The sequence below is a fragment of the Ptychodera flava genome, chromosome 18 (assembly GCF_041260155.1).
Source record: "Ptychodera flava strain L36383 chromosome 18, AS_Pfla_20210202, whole genome shotgun sequence".
Taxonomy (NCBI): domain Eukaryota; kingdom Metazoa; phylum Hemichordata; class Enteropneusta; family Ptychoderidae; genus Ptychodera; species Ptychodera flava.
In genome coordinates this window covers 12,153,163-12,178,084 of record NC_091945.1, presented here as the reverse complement: position 1 = coordinate 12,178,084, position 24,922 = coordinate 12,153,163, and the positions used below count along the sequence as shown (strand labels likewise).

At 37.0% G+C, this 24,922-nt stretch overlaps 1 long non-coding RNA gene across 1 annotated transcript; it reads right to left on the bottom strand.

Annotated features, from left to right (window-relative positions):
• Positions 1-6,512: 6,512 nt before the first annotated feature.
• LOC139117799 (uncharacterized) lies at positions 6,513-12,144 on the bottom strand. Its single transcript, XR_011548584.1, has 3 exons — positions 11,980-12,144; positions 8,298-8,465; positions 6,513-7,825 (listed from the first exon to the last, which is right to left on the bottom strand). It is a non-coding gene; the product is annotated as an uncharacterized lncRNA (long non-coding RNA).
• Positions 12,145-24,922: the final 12,778 nt, after the last annotated feature.

Sequence of the window (24,922 nt, the reverse complement as noted above, 5' to 3'; positions counted from 1 at the left end):
CAATATGGGGATGGCCGAATAGACACCAGCAAGACTACATATGCGGAGGCGTGCCTATGAACGGAAGTAGGCGTCGCCGACACTGTGAGATGGTACCCGCTTTATTGACGAACCTCTCCATGAATCCATTGAATTGTAAAGAGAGAAGATAAACAGGAAAACCAAGGATGACATTAGTCTCGACAGGAAGAGAATAAAGTACTGATAACGGGTAGAAACAGTGCGACTATATCATTTTACCAAAAAGTTAAACTTACACGGATGTGCAAATATAAAAAGGTATCAGATACATTAAAATGTCAATCCAAAAATCTTTACTTTGCCTTAACAATGCAATGATGGCTAGCACCACCCATAAACAAGATTAAATGGTCACTTTGGTGATTTGTTGCTGTAGAAGTGCTGAGCATGCGCAATTTCTGATGTGGTTCCCCGTTGCACTCGCACGAGAGGTTGAGTTGTTGTGCACTTGTATGTCATACATTAAAACATCTGTGGTTGAACGTAAGTTTCCTATTCCACACGTACAAAGAGACAAAAGTAAAGGGAGAACTTACAGATAAACAGAAATTGGTAGATTTAGTTAAAGTAGGAGGGAATTTTGACAAAAAGAGGCTGTGATACTTGTCTGGATATAAGTCGGGTTCGTGACTTTTTATCACATAACGATGACGCAATATGAAAAAAAATACTGCCACGGCTGATTGATTAGTGAGTTAACTTGATCTTCTGACATCAACAAGTTCAACTACAAATTGTATTCAAACGACTCTGAGAAACTCTCAAAAGGACGCGTGTCCCAGATCGAAAGCGTACAAGGACTGTATGATCGGAGAAAAATAGCTTATTGTCATCGGGGAATTCTTTCTGCCATCACACATGTTTTCTTCTGTAGGACTTTGCGTAACTTCCAACCGACCCTCAAGTCCGACGAAATTACATTTGAATACATCGCTGATATCCAAATCATGTCCCTTTGTATGATGTGTGATTTACTTGTGAGAAATCATCTCTGGTGTATACTTGATGTTGTCTTCGCACTAAATAAATTCATCACAACAACATCATATACGAACAAGATCCTTACTTGTCAATGACACAAAAACTTTGAGCAAGAAAGGAGAGAGGTGTCCTCGATGTATGGTCAGAAATTAACCGTGCAAGTTAATTAAATCGGCTTAGTAGAAATTAGAAAGTTGCTTTGGATAAATGTGAAGAGTGGTAACTAACAACGTGAAGAGCGTCCTGAGAGGAAACCGCAAAATAACAAAATTGAAATACGCCCGGTGTAAACAAGAATTCAGCGTGATAAAGTGCATGTGGTTCTTCCTCGCAAACGGTAATCCCAACAAACGCAGTGGGTCTCCAACACGCTTCATGTGCTCCACCAGTTAATGATTTGAGTCAAAATGCTCGGAAGCCATGTATGTTGGTAGAAACTGGAATTATGTTTATATAACACAAATGCTGGGTTTTTTCTTCCTTCTGTTTTGACCTAATTGCAGTATCTGCAATCTCATTAACACCAGTCACTCCTTTGGCCATTTTCAGGGCGATTTATAAGTAAACTTTGGACAGATCCAAGACATGCAGAACAAGCACGTCAGCCTTTACTTCAGGTCAGTAGACATGAAATCTTCCATGCTCGAATAAACAGTAAAACATTCTTAGCACTGAACATTTGTTTTATCTCACAACACCAACTCAAACTGAATTGTTTTAAGTTTAAATCGAAAAGTATGAAAAATCTAAATCACCAAAATGTACCTTACTGGAATATCACTAACCTTTTGCCCATAAAATTCAAAAAATACGTATGAAAGGTGGTTTGTTGTATTTTGTCACACCTAAATGCTGACTCACTCTAAAAAGCTTCCAGTAACACGAGTGCCCACCAGTCATCACAAGCATTCGATCGCTCGAAAGATTCCGATCTACTTCAATGACTTTTGATTTGGAGATACTAAAATAATTTTTTGTGAAATCATTTACGTATTATACCTATAAACCTGGTTTAGAGGATGTTAACTTACATAGCGATGGCTCGCCCTATTAGATTGAAAAAACAAACGATATCCGAAACATAGTTCAAACATGCTCACTTTGCCCTTCAAACACTTCGAAAATTCATCAGATTGACCGGTCGCCCGAGGGCGCTCTGTGCTGACGCTTCCGTAAAGCGGTGGATCTGTCAGCTTATACGCCTGTGGAACTCTGGTATAGTATCCATAGAAACTGTAATTCAACTGGAGGTTGTTTTGAGATTATTGCATGGCGTTTTAGAGTTGAAAGAAAAGTACACGAATTCACAAATAGGATGTTAATTGCGCTGTTCTTCAAATGTCGTGTATACATTATTCTGACAGAGTATCAAGCTTTTTAAGTGTTGATATCATATCGTCTGTGCCACAAAGCTATCACAGCAAAGTCGATCAAAATACGCCAATGCCAATTACATCATGTTTAACATGAGAAAACAAATGAATGAAGAAGGGTATAAAACAAAGGAAAATTCCAGTATACAAGAAGTAAAGAATATACGTGAAGTAAGAAAGGACTAACTAAAATGAGCAATACGAATGAACAGAGAGGCAGATAATAAACAACGGCCAATTTTTAAATTTTATTCAGACATTTGTTAAAGTCACCAATACCTCAAATTATCGATTTTAAATTACGGTAGTAAAATGTCGTTTAGTCTAGATATCTGAACAATAAGTTGCGTATTTGATATTTCAACAGCCAAACTACTGTGGCTACTAAGTCATCATGCCTGGCATTAGTCCTTAAATTAAAAAATATGCATTCAATAATATTTCAATCTTCGTCGAAATACCGAAAAATAGTGGAAAGGCGTATACTTGCGCAAAAGTCAAAGTAAAAATAACAAACAAATAACAAACCTTTCTATCCCCACTTTCTCGAAGAGCAAGAAGAACAGCTATTAACTTACATATTTTTCCAACAATTTCGTTCTGATTATTTCCAGCAGCTTCCTTTTCTGAAAAGCATATTTGACTTTCTTAACATTCACTGTGTAAACGCTAGCCGTGTGTGTGTATATATATATATATATATATATATATATATATATATATATATATATATATATATATATATATATATATATATATATATATATATATATATATATATATATTATATATACTTATATACTTATATTTTCTAGCAGTTTGGGTTTTTTGTTTTGTTTTGGTGTTTTTTGTGTATTTTGCTATTTGGGGAGGGGGGGGGAGGTTGGGGTTTTTGTGAATTGGGTCAGTTTGGTGTGCCATATGCCAACGTGAACAATTGTAAGATGTAGCCTGATGTTTTGATTTTGGAAAAATGATGAAAATTACAAAACTTATCATGTGAAAATATTTGACCTTTACGGCAAAAATATCACTGGCTTTTGATAAGTATTGGGGAATTAATATTATTATACTCAGACGTGCAAGCGAAAATGCAAATAGTTTACTTAGCTCCTCTTTTGGTGTCAGACAACGTGCGTTTGAAGACGTTGGAACACGAAATAATGTGGATGTACCCAGTCTGTACCGTTTCATTGCAGGGAAGGTTGAGTAAAAACAATATAATTGTCTTAAACCTCTTTGTAATAGATTGAGTGAATTGCTATAGGGTACGGTGCAAGCGTACATCAATGTGGTATAAAAGGGGAAGTATGATCATTTGAACAAACAATAGGTAAGGTATATAAGTTGGGTCACATTATCCGAACACTGTCAATATTTCTGATAAAACAGAAAAAAAATAATGATTTGTATTGATAAAAGTAGGCTTCACAATGTTAAACCCAAATGTAGACTTTCTTAACCATCCAGAAAGGCAGATATTTACAAACATTATTGTGGAGATAGCGCTGGTTTCAAGGAGTTATCAAGAACAAACACACTTTCTCTGTGTTGACAACGGGACAATCGTAAACCTTTGAAATGACAATGTTCAGCGCCAACTGAAAATTCACATACAGATACGCATGCGTCAAAATATATACATGTACCTTTAACCCTTCAATGTTTTGGCAACAATTTCCCTGAATCAAGAGGTGAGACCATATGGCAAACTCAAGTAGCATACTTGATGTACGCCAAGAAACAGGATTTGTTTCAGATCTCTGACAGTTGCGATCTTTGCAACAGGTATTCCTAATGTCTGGTTTGTTAATTCCTTTTTTTTCTGTACATTTTGGTATGAAACTTCTCCGCACCAAGGAGTCTATAAACTTCAGTGACCGTTTGTTTGTTACTTGTTCTGGTAGTACCATGTATAAAAATGCATGGTTTGATTTGCGTTTCTAGGTATGTGGCTCATATACAATGGTAGTACAGGCTTGACATTTAGATTCCAAAGTTCAAACTGCAGGCTAGAGAGACAGATTATATACATGGATGGGAAAAAATGAATAATTTTGTGGAGCGAGCTTACCTATGAAGGAACAAAAAACAACATACATACAGGAGTCAAGATGACGAAATAGATAACCGGAAACACTGATTGCGTTTTTGCTCCGTGTGAACACACGGATTTGACTGGTTTGTCAAAACAAATCATTAAACATTTTTGAAGCATTTTACTGTACGTTTGACATCTTACAGGAACGTTAACAGCGACACAACGATGCAATTATTATTACGTTCAGGTAATTACCAATAATATTGAGCAGGCCATTCCGATCCTCTCGGCCATATAGCTGTCATCAATCACCGTTACAATGCTTGTGATGATCCATATTAACGCAACGTTGACAATGCCAAGACGTCTTATCAGGCATTCGCTGAAGTCGTCACATACCAATAGAACCCATTTTGAAAGATGTGAGAGTTTGTCGTATTCTTCCATGTTTCATCAACACTTTGTTGGGCACACACTCCAAAAAATGACAACTCGACAGTGATGGCAACTCGTGAAGTAGAAGATCTAGAATGAATGATGAACTTCGAGGCATTACAGAGGCAAGCAGCCTGTGAAAGTTATGTTGATGACATCTCACAGAACTTCTCATTTGCATGGAAAAACCGACCGTAAAATTATAATAAAAGGTGTTTTTGTGTGACGTAATCACATCAGAAACTTATAGCATTGACAACGCAAATAGTTTGACTTACTGAAAATAAGAACTCGTCAAAAGCCAATATAGTGAAAGTAAAGATTTGTTTGAGCGATACCATCGATGAAGCTTCACGTCGCCGAATAATTTTTAACCCGAGCTGAATCAGCAAATTTTACCAAAATAGCTGGTTTCTCTGCTGAGCTAGGGAGGCCTTACACATCTACCAATCAAATTTTTTTCACGTATCGAAACCCCACGCCTACTTGAGATATATAAAGCTTCTTTCATTTTATTGGACTAACTTAAGTTGCGGAACAAATTACGACAATTTTCACAAAATAGAAACAGGACAGGAGAATACAATAAAGACCTAATCTGAAAATTTTAACTGAATTTTGGGATACAGTTGCCTTATGACAACATTACATTTGGCTCTCCGTTTCAGCACAATTTCTCACAGATGTGAACAGTTAACGCATAAAGGAATCTCATAATATTACATATTCTAGCCAAAACATGGGACTACTAGTATGTTCCCGAGGGTAGGTGACTTTTTGCCCGACGTCAGGAGGGCAAATGGTCTCCTGCCCCGAGGGTACATAGTCCCATGTTTGGGCTATAATGTTTTATTACATGCCTCTCTTATAGAGTTTGAACTCTAAATATTTGGGTTTACATACAAGTGACAATCAAAATTTGATTGTTAATGTTTTATTTCCATGTTGGACGAAATCTGTTGAAAAAGTTGAATTTTCATCATCAAACGGCGCATTGATATAATTAAATCACTGTTGTGTGGTTTATCGATTTTTTGCATAATTTTGTACAATAAACTGTATTCCTATGTAAAACATGTGATTTGGACATTTTAAATCCCAAAGTTGTCAAGTTGAATGTAGCTCAGGTTCCCTTTCAGTCAAATTATGACTATGCCGCCTGCGAAGTTATCAAAAGTTACCATTGAATCCTATGGAGTGTGACATTCGATATATGAGGCATGTAATAAATGACGACACGGTGCAATGTGCAATGTGTTTCCAATACTATATAACATGATGACGGTACATAGAAACGCCAAACAAAATATGGATCCGGAGTTGTTCCTTGATCAAGAGAATGCCGCGTGACAAGAAAAACTCTTCTAAACAACCAAGTCTTTCCCGCCAAAGTTGAAATGAGATATATATACGAAACTATAATATATGGCAATTGGGCATACTGTAATTAGACAGAAACAGAGATTCAAATTCAGATTCAGATTCAGATTCAGAAAACTTATTATCTCCTCTAGAGAAATTTACATGTGGTTCTTAACACCAAATACACAACACACAATACACACAAAGGATATAGAGGACAGAGCAAGGTCTTCATTCAGTAGTTCTAGGCCATCGGCCCTACATACTAAATTGACAAGAAAATTACATTTACAAACACTCAGAATAATTGATTATCATTTATCTCCTTTCTCACTTTCATAGCGTGAAAAGTGAAAGCGGCTAGACGCTGCATTATATTTGAATCATCAGATGTCATAAAAAAGCTAATACAATGTACCGAAAATTACTGTGATACGTCGAGGTTTCCCACTTTCTTTGTATACCATGTTTGTGTTTACAAATATTCTACTTTCTCTATGTTACACATAAAACTATTGAAAGTCAGTAAAGTTGGGGCTTTCTTTCCACACCTACTTAAATAAATAAATATCTTGGTGACCAACAATAAAAAATATACAATTAATTCAGGTAACCTGTTTTGCTGGTACAACATTTCTGAACATCTGCCGCAACTTTTCGCGTCTGTCATCAAGACTTGTCAACTTAAAACATGAAACCGACAAATTCAAATCATTGACGTCCGAAACAGAAAAGTTTGATCCCAGGCCAAAAAGATAAAACCACGCCACTCTTTAATGGCTGAATTCACTAATGCAAAGGGACGGGAATTTAGGAGAGGGAAAGCAACCTTGCCCGAGTTACAGGATTTGATTGTCACGGAAATCTTACTGCGTGGACTCGGTACGGTGGGGATGTAGTCACTGGTGATTTTTCGTCATTCCGAGAGGTGGCGGTAAAGTTCCGTTTCAGCGATTGTGGGTTTCGAAATATATGACAACGCTTTGTATCGTGTAAAGCGTTGAAAGGAAACCGAGGCTCATATCCGAAATTGAATGATGATGTTGAACTAATTGAAACTTTGAAAAGGTTTCAACCGTCCATATATGGTATGGTAGGGTATGGTATGGTATAACATATCTTCGGGCCTGCTACGTACATTCGAGAGAATCATTCGCATAACTACATACGAAATATTGCAATTTTTAAAAAATATTCATGCTGTTCCGACTTCGATTGAAAAGATATCATATAGTGGGAGGTATACAAATACTTGTATGTCGACTCAACTGACTATTCCTCTAAAAATATTTCATTGTCATGATCTACCCTTTTTTTCGAAATTGGGGATTCGGGCGAGCAGTTTTGTCTGTGGCTTCTCCGCTAGGTGACTGGGTGCCGTACGTTGTGAGTTCGAACCCAACTGAAAACACCGTACATGATATGTCCATGCTCGCTATCAATCCTCCATAGTTCAATCCATCTTGTTCTGCTTTCTGTCGCTTCACAGTTCTGAAGAGTTTTTGGTGATATATTGTCTAACACGATTTATCGCAAAGAAGATATTGCCTTCCAAAACCAGGAATTTGATCGGTTTCAAGACGAAGTTCACAAACAAACGGAACAGGTATATCTGCAATTGAACAGAGACAGGAAATTTTTCAAGCGTTGCGTAGTGTATGGCGATTGTGACACAGAGAATAATTCGGATGAAGGCACGCTACAGCGCCACAGGAAGCGAATTATAACTGCTAGGGCCGATAACCCATGTATTCAGGCAATAATATTTTTGTTACGTGTCTCCTCACAGTTAACGCTATATGTATTTAGTTACATGCAGGACATTCTCAAACAATTTTACTATTATCGACCAGCAACAAACAGATTTTAACGAAATTCAAAATAGCAGTGCGCACATGGATATTTCACATCACCGGACCTGGTAGCTAAGGAAACCGGTCCGTACATCCTTCACTCGACTCGCTACCGCCCCAGATGTTCCCATTCATATTAATGCACTGATTTGCACTCACATTGAGGCAAGTAATAAATTAGAGTATGGATTGGTTAAAGACCATTTGACATGGAACTTAATGAAAGCTTACCAGCATTTGATACATGACGTACAAGTAAAGGACGATAGCAATCCACGATACAGTGTTGATGATTGAGATGGACAACACAAACACATCGATCAATGTTTTGCTCTGAAGTAATGACACAAGACTCCCTAGCACCAGGAAGAAAGGCAAGATCAGCAGTTCAGTCAGTACCTGGGAAGCAAAGTAAACGATAATCGTGGTATATGAAGTAAAAAAAAAACCTAAAAAAACCCCTAAAATTTGTCCTTATGATCGTGGGTCTCATGAAATATTATCGTTCAGCCCACAGAGTAAGATAGACAGAGTAGCAACACTTGCATGCCTTTTGTTCCATGGTCGTCTCGGTAGACTATTGGCTTTTCATATTAAAATGAGCTCCAAAGGTGTTAAACTTTTGGAGGCTTTGTTTGTGGTTGATGATTACACGAGATTATGCGAAAAATACGACGAGATGGCATCGTACTGCCAGTCGCGTAGCAACCATAGTTACTTTGTGAGCTCTCAGGCCAGAAACACTGCTTCACGCCAATCAAAACATAACACGGCAGCAGTTTCATAAACATGTCCTTCCTTGACCCACGTGTAAAAGAGGGTACGACTGACCGTAAACCATTGGGTAAAACCAGACAGTATCGATAAAAGACTTTCAAATTTGGTTCAAACACACTCATTATATATTCATAAAAATATGAGAGGAATTTTTAAAACGGTAAAACTCGTTTTCCTGAAGCTCAAAACACTCCCGTTTTCGCCAGCACGTCAATTCTGCTCAGCACCACACGACAACAACAACATAAACTTTGCTGAAAATACTTTCGCTTAACAATTGGCGAAAATCCGAAAACTACGAAGGATTCATGGTCGGCACTCTTCGGAAAAGAGAGGCGAGAGCAACCTGAGGCGAGGCGAACATGGATTAGTTACGTAACCGCTTCACGCCTTAAACAATACCCGTTGCCACTCTATCTATCTTTCTCTATGTTCAGCCAAAGTAGCTCAAAGTCATGTAATTCATGAAACTCTTGTTAAACTTGTAATTTCTAGCATTTTTGTGAACTGTGAACGAAGGTAGTATAGGCCTGGCATTCAAGTTCAAACTGCAGGTTAGAGAAACAAAATATGTACATTTTGGTTCTATGTGAACATGCACGGATTTGACAGGTTTGTCAAAACAAATCATAAACAGCCCTTTGCAGCCAATACCTTACCGTTTGGATGTCTGGTATGCACACATTGTGTGCACAGAGCACATGGTGTTTGTATCTAACAAAAACAAGAGGATCTCTTTTCTGGGTCTGATTTCTCCTCAGATTACATTAGATTAATTACAGTATGCGGCTGTGTTTGTTAGTCCCCGAGGACGAAGTCCGGCGGGGACTTATAGATTGAGTCCCGTCCGTCCGTGCGTCTGTCCGTGCGTCCGTCCGTCATCAACAGTTTCTCAGACACTGCTGAACCAATTTTGTTCAAACTTGGCACAAAGGCATGGCACTATGACCTACAGATGCACATCGATTTATTTTGCGATACGATTAAATATGGTCGCAAGGTGGCCATTTTGTTGCGATTTTTCATGTCTTTGGACCATAACTCAGACATCCTTGAGCAGATTCTGTTCAAAATTGGCACAAAGGCATAATACTATGGCTTTCATATTCATGTCAAATTATTTCGCAATACGATCCAATGTGGGGGCGAGGAGGCCATTTTGTTGCGATTTTTCATGTCTTTGGACCATAACTCAAACATCCTTGAACAGATTCTGTTCAAACTTGGCACAAAGGCATAACACTATGGCCTACATATGCATGTCGAATTATATTGTGATATGATCCAATATGGGCGTGAGGCGGCCATTTTGTTGCGATTTTTCATGTCTTTGGACCATAACTCAGACATCCTTGAACAGATTCTGTTTAAACTTGGCACAAAGGCATAACACTATGGCTTTCATATCCATGTCAAATAATTTTGCGATACGATCCAATATGGGGGCGAGGCAGCCATTTTGTTGCGATTTTTCATGTCTTTGGACCATAACTCAGACATCCTTGAACAGATTCTGTTCAAACTTGGCATAAAGGCATAACACTATGGCCTACATATGCATGTCGAATTATATTGTGATATGATCCAATATGGGCGTGAGGCGGCCATTTTGTTGCAATTTTTCATGTCTTTGGACCATAACTCAGACATCCTTGAACCGATTCTGTTTAAATTTGGCACAAAAGCAAAACATTATGCCCTTCATATGAACACCAATTCATTTCGTGATATAATCCAATATGGCCAACAGGCGGCGATTTTTTGCGATTTTGCATGTCTTTGAACCATAACTCAGACATCCTTGAACCGATTCTGTTTAAATTTATTACAAAAGCAAAACATTATGCCCTTCGTATGAACACCAGTTTATTTCATGATATGATCCAATATGGCCGACAGGCGGCCATTTTTTTGCGAGTTTTTCATGTCTTTGAACCATAACTCAAACATCCTTGAACCGATTTTGTTCAAACTTGGCACAAAGGCAAAGCACTATGGCATACATATGCATGTATCAATTAACCTTGCGATAGGATCCAATATGGCTGCAGAACTGCCATTTTGTTGGAATTTTGCATGTCTTTGAAGCGTAATTCACAGGTCATTACACCCATTTTGTCCAAACTTGGCACAAAGATCAAGCACTATGGCATACATGTACATGTCAATTTACTTCGTGACATGTTCCAATATGACTGCCAGATTGTCATTTTTTCCAATATCGCTGCCAGATGGTCATTTTTGAATTTTTTCATGTCTTTTAGGCTTAATCATATGCAAATATTCCTTAACCAATGTTGTTGAGACTTGGTACAAAGATAAAGTACTATGGCATACATATGCATGTCTACTAATTTGTGCTATGATCCATATGGTCAATTAGACAGCCATTTGATTTTAATTTTGGTGTTATTTTTTATGTCTTTGAAACATAAACATAGGTCACTGTCCCTCGATGGACTGATTTTGTTCAAACGTGATACGAAGATAAAATACTATGGCTGCATTCTTGTGCACATTAATTTGTTTCATTATATGATCCGAAATGGCTGATTACAACAACATACCCGATCCCATACCATTTCGAAAATTCCACCAAACCATGTGTATAGTATGTGCCGTCATGACACTAGAGGCAGTGAGGGCATCGTTATGTATGATGTAATCAAAAGATCCTTCAGTGGTCATTACCGGCAGAGATGGGTCAATTTTATTGAACGTTCCTCAGATTACTTTATTATGCAGGTCACAGGCCTGATGCACCCGTTCATCAATGTCATTCCACAGCTACCTAGACCACAGCTACCTAGACACCAAATATTATAACAAAATGGACAAGCGGGGACTGTGTCATCAACGATGACTTGTTTATCGAGTACGCTGTTGATGTAATCGGTAGTGACTAAAATGTAAGGACTAGTGAATACACCATCTTTTTACGGTACCCTGTGGTTTGTGTAAGATAAAAAACCCATGCGTTCTGTGCACAAAATGTGTGCATACCAGACATTGAAACGGGAACGAAGCCTGCAAAGCCCTGTAAACATTTTTGAAGTATTTCACTGTACGTTTGACATTTTATAGGAACGTTAACAGCGACACAACAATGCAATTATCATTACGTTCAGGTATTTACCAATAATATTGAGCAGGCAATTCCGATCCTCTCGGCCATATAGCTGTCATCAATCGTACGATAAGTCATCGCCACCGTCACAATGCTTGTGATGATCCATATTAGCGCAACGTTGACAATGCCAAGACGTCTGATCAGGCATTCGCTGAAGTCGTCACACAGCAATAGAACCCTTTTTGAAAGATGTGAGATTTGGTCGTATCCTTCCATGTTTCATCAACACTTTGTTTGGCACACGCTCCAAAACTTGACACCTCGGGAATGACAGGCAACTCGTGAAGTTGAAGATCTATTCGTAGAATGAATGATTAACTTCAAGGCATTACAGAGACTAGCAACACGTGAAAGGCTATTGTGATGACAAATCATGGAACTCCTCATTCATGTGGAAGAAACTTCCACAGTACCCATCGACAGTCAATGGGTGTTTTTGTGTGACGTATTCACATCAGAAACTGATAGCATTGATCCTGAACAACTACTGTTGACTTAATGAAAATAAGAAACCATTGACAGCCAATATAACGAAAATAAAGATTTGTTTGAGCGATATCATCGATGGAGCTTCACTTCGCCGAATAATCTTTAACCAGAGCTGAATCGGCAAATTTTACCAAAATAGCTGGTTTCTCCACTAAGCTAGGGAGGCCATTCAAAATATTATCGAAATCGCGCGTCAGTTTGATTTTCATAAAGCTTCGCGCATTTCATTGAACTAACTTAAGTTGCAGAAAAAAATACGTCAATCTCCACAAAATGGTACAGGAGAATACAAAAAAAGATTTGTTCACTGAATTTGAAGATTTTAACTGAATTTTGTCATACAATTGCCCTTGCGGCAACACTACATTTGGCCCCGCTCTCTTTCGGTACGATTTCCCACACATCTGGCCAGTCAACACATATGTGGAGTCTTCCTTTTTTCCTTGTAATAAAATATTTGATGACGACACGATATATGTATGTGCGACGTGTTCCAAATGGTGTATAAGGCGATGCATGGCGGTACATGAAAAGCCAAACAAAAAGATGGAGTTGCCCTTTGACCAAAGGACTGGCGCTTGACAAATAAAACTGATCAGTGCAACCACGTCTTTCCCGCCAAAGTGGGTACACGGTAATGAGGCAGAAACAGACATATAGAGATGCCTTTAACATGATCATTCTTAATGCTATTGAATGCAGAATAACTATGAACGACAACCATTTTCGAGTAACTTATATTTTGCGTTAACAAATTTTAAGCAGTACTGTGTGAAATATGCACACTTGATATCATTTAAAATGACATCTTGAAAGCACAGCCCTACACACAAATTTATTTAATCCTTTCGGCAGAGTATGATTATGCCAGTAGCGTTGACATATGCAGATACTCTACAGTGCAGTAGACTTGGCTAAGAAGTGTTCTTCAATTCCAGTAAATAAAAGTGACAATGTTCAGTGTTGTGTTAACTGTCAGGGTAACCAGTACGTTCGACTAAAATTGCATTGTATGAGCCACTTGAATTCATATGTGGCCTGTCTAGAAGATCCAATGGTTTTCCAAAGTGCATGCAATGTGCTGCAATCGAGGATTAATAGCGTCCGTAGAGACGACACTTACAGACAGTTACGCAGCTCTTGATATCACTCAATGACTTAAACCCTGACAAAGCTAAAACATGGATAGATTAGCATCACTACGTACATTCTATACAATCAGAGTTGTGATGTGAGCAGTTGGCAGCGCAGCCAGTCGGCCAGATAAATCATTAAAAGGACTCGGATACCAAGCGCCTTTCACAAGTTAAATGATCATAGAACTGGCAATTAAAATTGATAACATTGTGCATGTCACATATTATTTGACTGGCAAACTCAAGGTGTTATACGATCGAACACTCTATAATTATGGCTATCCCTTTTTAACCACCCAGAAGAGAAGTCAAGATCAAGGCTATTGTGCTTTCAGAATCGATTACTCGTTTCCTATACGTGTCTGCAGAGACACCCAACTCGAAAAATATATAGGAAAGCATCTATCAATGAATACTCGGACGTGTTTTAAAGCTTTGCTACTGTTCATTATTAACTGACTGGACGATTGAAGTCGGGCGTTATTAATGTCCTACTGTAGCAAAAATACGGGTTGACCTTTGACCAAATGACTGCCGCATAACAATTAAAACTGTTCAGTGCAACCACGTCTTTCCCGCCAAAAGTTGATGATACGAAACTGTAACATATTTCTATTGGGTATACTGTAATTAGGCAGAAACAGACATATAGAGATGCCGTTAACATCGTAAATCATTCTTACCATGCTATTGAATGCAGAAAAACTATGAACGACAACAATTTTCACAAGTCAAATGTTCATAAAACAGGCAATAAAAATCGATAACATTGTGCATGTCACATGTCACGACTCATGCCAAATTTCTTCTGGTGTCTTAAAAAATAGAGACGTTGCTGAGCTTTCTTAATTAAAGACTCATTGTCTGCCAAGACAAGGTATTAGATAGTTGAATTCCAAGATATTTAAAAACAGACACAATTTCAACCTCGCTGCCTTGAATAACGATAGGAATCATTGGCTGACTGACCTTTCTAAAATCGATAATGAGTTCTTTTATTTTACTTACATTGAGTTCAAGATCATTTGTATTACACCATTCCACTAAGTTAACGATTTCATTTCTGTATTAAATTTAACTCATCATTATTACTAATCAACCCAACTGCCGAACTATCGTCTGCAAATTTTACCATTACATTTCCCTCAAACATATTTGTGCAGTCGTATGTGGCTATATATAGCTATTGTGCTTTCAGAATCGATCACTCATTTCCTACGTGTCTGCAGAGACTCTCCCAACTCGAAATATATATAGGAAAGCATAATTCAATGAATACTCGAATGTGTTTTAACTCCTTAGAGGAATTATCAGCATTATAGAGTATTCCGTATCTCGAACGATGGTCGATACAAACAGTATTATTATTACTTCAAGTACAAGTAATAATATCTGTTACTTAAGTTTCATCATCTTGTAATATCGTCAGAGAGGAATTGCCGCAACTATATTAAAGGTTACTTATGAATGCTTGACAACTATTATGAGTATCATTGTTAAACTACCCAGCACCGCAGACCAATGGTACAATCATAGGATTTATAAGCACCCATAAGAAATAGTTGCGGCAGTTGGTGTCTGACGAATGCAAGATTCACGAAACTTTACATGCTTCAGACACACTTCAAAGATTCAACAAATTGACCTGTCGCCTGAGGGCGCTCTGTGCTGACGCTACAGCTTCTACGCTTGTGAAAATGAGGTATGGTATCTATAGAAACTTAGACTTGAACTTGTTGAGATTATTGCATGGCGTGTAAGAAAAATACACGAAATTTACGCGTTTGCAAATAGATTGAACTGTTCTTAAAATGCAACGTACTTTATTCGGGCAGTGACAAGCCATTTAGGTGTCGATGTCATATTGTCGGTACCACTTGCTTTTACAGCAAACTAAATCATAATACGCCAATGTGACTAATTACATCGTGGTAGACATGAGACAACAAAACAAATAATAAGTAAATACGGGTTTAAAGCAAAGGAAAACTGGAATATACATGACACAAAGAATATAAGAGAATAAAAGAAGCACGAACATGAATTGAACACGAATAAACAGAGACTTTGAGGCAAATAGTAAATAATTGCAATTATTTAATTTTATTTGATCAATACTTCAAATTATTACTTTGCAATACGGTGATAAAATGCAATTTGTGCGCACAGTGATACATAACTGAGCAATGAGCTGTGTATTTGATATTACAATTGAATAACTATACAGTGGCTATGACGTCATGTCTATCACTTTTCCTTGAATTATCAAACATGCATCCACTAATATTTCAATCTTGGTCGAAACTTTTGCTTCCACATAAGTCAAAGTAAAATGAAAAACTAACAGACAAACATTATGTCCCCACTCTTTGGAATTATAAGGGACAACAGTTATAAACTTAAATTTTTCAGCGATTTTGTTCCGGTTATTTTTATACCATTTTGCTTCTCAGAAAAGCATATTCATAGCATTCACTTTGTACATACATATTAACCGTAAATTTAGAGTATATGTTTTTAGCTCACGTGTTCAAACACGTGAGCTATAGTGGTAGCGGTGACTGTCTGTCTGTCTGTGTCTCTCTGGTGGCGCGATATCTCAAGAACGGCTTATCGGATCAGAATCAAATTCGGTACATAAATTTAGATTAAGAATTACAAGAAGTGATTATATTAAGTTTTGGTGGGTGTGACTATATATTTCATGCTCATTAGCATAATTAAAGATTTTATAAAAAAGACATACAATGAGAACGGCTTCCCAGAGTTGGAAGAGATTTGCTACAAATGCTGATCACACAAGGGTATGACATAGAAGTTATTTGCAATTTGTATATTCGATGAACTTTCCTAATTTGGGATATATCTGAATTGACTCACTGAAAATTAATGAAACTTGCTATGTATATTGAAGATACTATGATACAACATTGTTGAAAATCATTGAAGGACTTTAACTTCAGCCAATTCCTCATTTGCATATTCAATGACCTTTCTAGAGTTATATATCTTGATTGCCTTGAACAAAGTTGACCAAACTTGCTACGAGAAATGGAAGATACTATAATACAACATTACTGAAAGTCATTGAGCAATTTTACTTAAGCCAATTCCTAATTTGCAAATTTTATGAACTTTCCTACTGAGGGATATTGCTGTATTAACTTGATCAAAGTTGGCGAAACATGCTCTGTACATTGATGATACTAGGTTAAATCAATATTGAAATACATTTAGCATTTTCACTTCAACTAGTGACTAAATTGCATATTGAACGAACTTTCCCAATCAGGGATATATATCTGTATATTTGAGATACACTAATATAACAATCGTGAAAAACTTACATTACTATTTTGCATATTTAACGAACTTTTCTTATTAAGGATATATATCTGGATTAACATGACCAAAGTTGACAAAACTTGCTAACTTGCATCAAAACTAGTGAGACAGGGATACACACCAAAAAGACTCGTGAGGACTTTCAAAACATTCTACGGTCGATATGACGACATTGTGGCCAAATAAGACACCTCGGACAATCAAATGATTAGCAACAGCATTCCCGGCTTTGACTTATTACAGTGATTCTTATACTGTATCACTTCATACAATATTTATACAACTTTGGGACCAATCCTGACGGGTGTAGCATGCTAGCAGGGTACGCTTACCCATTCCGGACACCTGGTACCACCACTAACTATAAGTTGTTTAACATGGTCCTACTTAAATTTGTAAATCACAATGTCCCATAGACCTGATAATGTATCACCTTGAATGAAAATGATTATTGGACAAGTTTAACGTCGTATTGCACTTACATTAACAATACTAAGTCAAAATTAATATTACATGCTTATATTGTTAATGACCTTTGGAATCTAATCTGTGGTGAATATTGTTCATGATGTTGATCAAAACACTTTCAATGAAGTTGCAAATATGAAGGAAAGTTTAAATTCACATGGCTATTTGCAAGGGGAGTATCAACAAGCTGGAATAATGGTATAATATATCTTCGAACCTGCTGCTCTTAAGAGAATTACTCGCATAACTACAAACAACACAATGCATTATTTTACGTATTCATGCTCTGCCGATTACGATTGAAAAAAAATAAAATCTTACGACGAAAACAAATATTTTACGTGACAACTCAACTGACCATTCCCCTTAAAATATTTCATGGTCATAGTCTTAAGATTGATATCTCCACGCTCACTAGCAATTCTCTGTAGTTCTATCCATCCAGTTCTGCTTTCCATCGGTTCCCATTTCTGACGATATTTTCGGTGATATACTGTCTGACGCGATTCATCGCGATGAAAATATTGCCTCTTAAAACCACGTGTGTGATCGGATTCAAGACATAGTTCGCTAACAAACCGAACAGGTATATCTGCAATTAAACAGAGAAAATAAATTTTTTCAAACGTTGCTTTGTGGATGGCGATGGTGACATATATGGAATAATTAGCGCGTGCAGGCACGCAACAGGAAGCGAATCATATACGGCACTTATTAGAGTACGGAATGGAGTGACAAAGATCATTTGACTGAGAACTTCGTGAAAACTTACCAGCATTTGAAATATGACGTTCAAGTAAAGGACTATAGCAATCCATGCTGCAGTGTTGATAATTGAGATAGATAACAAAAACACATCGATAAATGTTTTGCTCTGAAGTAATGACACAAGATTCCCTAGCACCAGGAAGAAAGGCAAGATCAGCAGTTCAGTCAGTACCTGTGGAAGCAAAGTGAACAATAATCGTGGTATATAAAATAAAATAATCTAAAATTTTGCTTGGTGTCCCTGACCTCAAAGGTATCCCCCCACTTAATGTGCAGTAAGATAGGGGGTTAAACGTGCGTTGGAAGACGTCGGAACACACAATAATGTGGATGTACCAGTCTACCTCTTCTTATTGCAAAATTATAGTAAAAACCAGATATGAACTGAAAATGCTCACGTGTTTCATTATTATTGCAGTTATGTGTAAATTTGAACCTTTGGCACATGTTTGCAACTTCACTGAAAGTATTATGATCAACATAATGAACAATATTCACCGCCGATTACTCTAAAAGATCATGAAGTATACAAATACGTAATTAGCTATAATAAAAATACCTTCTTTGACTGCTGTCATTGTACCACCACTTCATATAGCAAGTGTAATTACCTTTAGTCAAGTCCTTCAAGCCATATATGCCAAACTGTGAAAGCTCATTAGATATGCAAATTATAAATTAGCTGACATGAAAATATGAAATGACTTTCAATATTGTTTTAACCTGGTATAATCATCAATGTACACAGCATGTTTTGCCAACTTTGATCAAGTAAATCCCAGTATATATCCTTAATTAGAAAAGATCATTGAAAATGCAAATTAGGAATTGGCTGAAGGAAAAATGCTTAATGACTTTCAATAATGTTGTATCATAGTATCTTTAATGTATATAGCAAGTTTCATCAACTTTGGTCCAGTCAATTCAGATATATATTCCTAATTAGCAAAGTTCATTACATATGTAAATTAGGAATTGGCTGAAGTAAAATGCTTAATGATTTTCAATAATGTTGTATTATAGCGTCTTTAATGTACATAGAAAGTTTCATCAATTTTGATCAGTCAATTTAGATATATATCCCTTTGATATGCAAATTAGGAATTGGCCGAAGTAAAAATGTCTTTTGATTTTCAATAATGTTATATCACAGTATCTTTGATGTATACAGCAAGTTTCAACCACTACAATCAAGTTAATTCAGATATATATCCCTAATTAGGAAAGTTCATTAAATATGCAAATTCGGAATTGGCTGAAGAGAAAATGCTAAATGACTTTCAATAATGTTGCATCATAGTATCTTTAACGTATATAGCAAGTTTCATCAATTTTGGTCCAGTCAATTCAGATATATATCCCTAATTAGCAAAGTTCATTAAATATGTAAATTAGGAATTTGCTGAAGTAAAAAATGCTTAATGATTTTCAATAATGTTGTATTATAATATCTCCAATACATGTAGCAAGTTTGTCAAGTAAATTCAGATATATAACCCTAATTAGGAAAGTTCATTAAATATGCAAATTAGGAATTGGCTGAAGAGAAAATGCTAAATGACTTTCAGTAATATTGTATCATAGTATCTTCAATACATATACCAAGTTTGGTCAATTTTGATCGTGTCAATCAGATAATATCCCTAATTAGGAAAGTTCATTAATTATGCAAATTAGCAACTATATTTCATGTCACCCCACAATGGTTCCCACTGCTGATATATCTTGGTGTGATCAACATTCGTAGCAAAATGTGTGCAGTTGTTTCTTATGTATATCCGTTTTTTCTAAAATCATTAATTATGCAAATGAGCAAAAAGTATGCAAGCCACACCCACCAAAACTAATCAGTTCTTGCCATTTGCTAACTAAATCTATGCACTAGATTTGATTCTGATCTGGTAAGCCGTTTTTGAGATATCGGACCAACAGACAGACAGACACACAGACACACAGACAGACACACAGACAGACAGACATCGCTGCGACATATGCTCACGTGTGTGAACACGTGAGCAAATAACATAAATATTTAAACATTTCTCTACTGTTGAATTGAGTGAAAGGGTACAGAGTACGGTGCAATTATATGTAAGTATTCATGGGAAGAGTGTTTACTCCAACAAACAATAGACAGGGTTTAGTAACGAGCATAGACGTTGGGTCACATTATCCGAACAGTTAGAAACAGATTTATATTGATGATTTGTATTGATAAAAATAGGCTTCACAATACTTAACCCAAACGTAGACTTCCATAACCATCCAGAAAGGCAAATATTTACAAACGTATTTGTGGAGATAGGGCTGGTTTCAAAGAGTTGTCAAGTATAACAAACACATTTTCTCCGTGTTGACAACGGGACAATCGTTAACCTTCAATATGGCAATATAATGTTCACAGCAAACTGTTAATTTATATGCAGATACTCACACGTAAAAATATAATATCCCTTTAACCTTGAATGTTTTGGGAACAATTTCCATGAATTAACAGACGGGACCGTATGGTAAACTCAAGTAGCCTACTTGATGTATGATATTACGCCAAGCAAAAGGATTTGTTTAAGATGCCTGTGGCATTTGTAATATTTGCAACAGGTATTCGATATGCATTTTCCTTTTTTTTTCTTTTTTGTACATTTTTGTATGAAACTCATCCGCAACAAGGAGTCCATAAATTTTAATGGTCGTTTGTTTGTTAATTGTTCTGGTAGTACAATGTATAAAAATGATGGCTATATTTTCGTTTCTACGTATCTGCTCATATACAAAGGTAGTACAGGCTTGACATTATGTCAAATTTCAAAATGCGGGTTAGAGAGATAAATTATATACATAGATGGAAAACAATGAATAAGTTTTGAAACATACATATGAATGAACAAAAAGCGACATACATGATGGAGTTAAGGTGATGAAATCGATAACCGGAAATAATTATTACATTTTGGTCCGTGTGAACACGCGGGTTTGATGTTTGTCAAAATATAATTTTAAAAAAATTGAAGCATTTCACTGTGCGTTTGACATCTTTCAGGGACAGCGACACAACGATGCAATTATTATTATTACGTTAAGGTATTTACCAACAACATTGAACAGGATATTCCGATCCTCTCGGCCATATAGCTGTCATCAATCGTACGATAAGTCATCGCCACCGTCACAATGCTTGTGATGATCCATATTAGCGCAACGTTGACAATTCCAAGGTATTCGCTGAAGTCGTTACACACCAATAGAACTTGTTTTGAAAGATGTGATAATAGTAATTGGCTCTTATATAACGCATGTATCAACACGTTGTGCTCAGGACGCTTTTTTAAATGTGAGCGTTGGTCTTTTTCTTCCATGTTTCATAAACACTTTGTTTGATACACATTCCAAAAAATAACACCTCTGGAATGGTGGCAACTCGTGGTGTTGAAGACCTATTCATAGAATAAACGATGAACTATAAGGCATTATAGAGGCTACCAACACCTGAAAGGCTATGTCGAAGACACGTCACAAAACCCCCCATTATATTGAAAAAAATTCCACTCTACCTACCGACAGTAAAACTATTTAAACGTGTCGTTTGTGTGATATAGTCAAATTAGAAACTGACGGTTGCATTCGTGTTTAAATACACCAACTTCCTGATGACACCCGAAAAGTCAATAACTTATAACTGACAACATTTCTAGATAAGCGCTTTAAATAAAATTCTTTGTTTGCCGTCCGCGTGTTCAGTGAAAATTCAGCACAATGTTAAAACTATTACAAATAACAATATTATATTTCCAACATAAACCAAATAAAATCTGAGCTTATATTAATACACTTGTGTTTTTGTCTGTGTTTGTTTTTCCCCTGGCTGGCTGGTAGCTTTTCCAAAAGTCCAAGGACGACAAACAAATAATTTTCTTTAAATGGCCTAAACTCGAAAGAATTTCAACTATTAACAAAACGGATTTTCCTTTACCTATCAAGTTAAGATGTATCATTACAAGCCACGAGGTAAACAGCATGTCAGCAAAAGTTATGACGATATGGTTTAGCGCTACTGAAACTGAGAGCAATGTCGCAGTGAAAGATTCGAAATTTGCTCTTTTTTATTCACCCTTTCGCTAGCATTGTGACTTTTTTCCATCCTGCAATGCCACTAGAAAATGACGCAAGAAACAGCTCGAAAGACATTTGCTTTAAAGGGATATTCCTCCGACACTCGTCAGGGCGACCGAGACAGCCACTTTGCTTTGACCAACCAGGTATACACGTTTCGGAAAAGGTGTAAAAAATTAGTTGATCTACCATTTGTGGAAAAAACATCGAGAACAGTAAAATGAGTGGATGTGTTAAAATGCCAACCAGACCAGTTTCTGTGTGGGGGGAAAGTTGAAATGTTGATTCTGAACAACCAGTGTTGACTTACCGAAAATAAGAAACCGACGGAAGCCGAAGTAGTGAAAAAAGGATTTGTTTGAGCCATATCAGCTGAATTGGAAAATATTACCAAATAGCTGATTTCTCCGCTAAGCTAAGGAGGCCTTAGGGAGCCTTCAGTTATTATTAGGGTCGGGCCGGAGGAAACTAAGGGTAATATATCATGTAAAATATGACCCTCCCCTTATGCCCTTTCTGAAATATGACCCCCTAATGCCTATTTCTAAAATGAGACCCTCCTCTCCCTACCACGCCAAACTTAAAAGTTTGAAATGTGTGTATAACCTTGATAGAGCTGCTAACTATGTATATTAAAAGCAAATATATCAAAAGGACATTTGCTGTAACTGGCGGTGATGCTTTTAGTTTCTTGTTCTGTGTGTCAAAATTGTTCTTATTGTTGACGAATGAATTCAATGTTCAACAATAACAATGCTGACTGTATACATATAAGATTATTTGATAAGCTGTAAATACTGGGCATTTCATCATAACTCAAGGATTTGAACCAGACACTGCAGTTGACACACAGAACAAAAAGAGTATAAAAAAGCCAAAAGTCACAGATAATGGAGCTTTAAGACTGATTAATAAGGAAGTCATGCATTCATGCTGAGTGGGTGTGAAACTTTGGAAATCACACAGTTCAAACTTACAGCCCGTTACCTTCCCGTTTCGATGTCTGATATGCACGCATTGTGTGTACAGATCGCATGGTGTTTCTTATCTTACAAGGTACCGAAAGAGAGATGGTATATTCACTAGTCTTTAAAGTTTAGTCACTACCAATTACATCAACATTCTACTCGATAATAAACAAACTGTAATTAGTCTAATGTAATCTTAGGAGAAATCAGCACTTATGAGAGACCCTGTTGTTTGTGTAAGATAAAGCACCATGCGATCTGTGCATACAATGTATGCATACCAGACATCGAAACGGAAAGGTAAGCAGCAACGGGCTGTACTTTGATTTATACCGATGCCGTGATTTCTAAGTTGTGAACACTCTACCAGATCGTGTCAGTTGGAAAATATCTGTCATATCAGTAACTGTATCACTATCATTGTCACTGTTTGTAGATTCACTGCAGTCTGAATCACTGCCACTATTCAGAACATTTAAAATTTCCATCATCAACATCATCAGCAGCAGCATCGTCGTCATCATCAGTATTATCACCGTCTAGTTGTAACAGCATGTTGGTGCTATGTGTGTCCTTTGTTATAGGCTATTAATGCACCATTCACAGTTGAAATAATTATGCATTTAACTTATGCAGATTATTGACACTATGAGAATTGCAGTGACCGCAAATGCAATTCTCACAGGATTGCTGTAAAGTTCCTTTACACAACTCATTCAGATTTTGCAGTGACCATAAACTTAGCAATGTAAAATGTCATCCTCTCCCAGGCCAAGTTTGTAAGTTGTGACCCCCCCCCCCCCAAGAGGGAAAGTTTGTAAAACGTGACCCTCCCAGATTCCTGCGGCCCACCCCAATAATGACTCAATGCTCCCTTACATATCGACCATACAAAATATTTTCACGTATCGAAACCGCACGTCTGTTTGATTTGCATAACTTCGCAAGCATTCATTGAACTAACTTCAGTTGCAGACAAATCACGTGTGACTAAATCTTCACACACTGGGGACAAACAAGAGAATACAATAGAAAATTTGTTCCCTCAGTTTGAATATTCAACTGAGTTATGGGATACAATTGCCCTTGCGACAACACTATATTTTGCTTTCACTTTCGGCATAATTTCCCGCAGAATTGGCAAGTCAACTCATATCTGGAGTCTCTCTTTATTACTATTCAGTTCGCGGGTTGACCACTCTCACCCCAGATATTTCTTCGCGCCATTCTTAAAGGCCCATGAGCTGCAACTCGGCGAAATTTGTCCAACCTCACTCAAGATACTTCCAGTTTCCTCAGATATTCATTACAATCTGCAAATTGAACGATATAGTCATTAACTATGCCTAAAAAACGTTTGCTTATGGCACAATAGGCAAGAAATTGAACAGATTTTTGTTAATGCTAAATTTCCCGCAATTTTCAAAATCTTGCCTTGTTATGTGAAAAACGGAGATATTTTGTCAAGCAGAGTGAATCCCTTTCCCGTCCTTTCAATGGGCTGCATCATGTTGTATTTGTAAAGATTCAAGTGTGTACATGCGCCATTGACGCTGCATGTCGTTGTATGGAGATGGCCATATTTGGGTGCGGCACCCGTTTATTATTTGTCTTACCGAAACCTCCCCATGCAGTCCCACTCAGTGGATAATTATACTTGAGTAA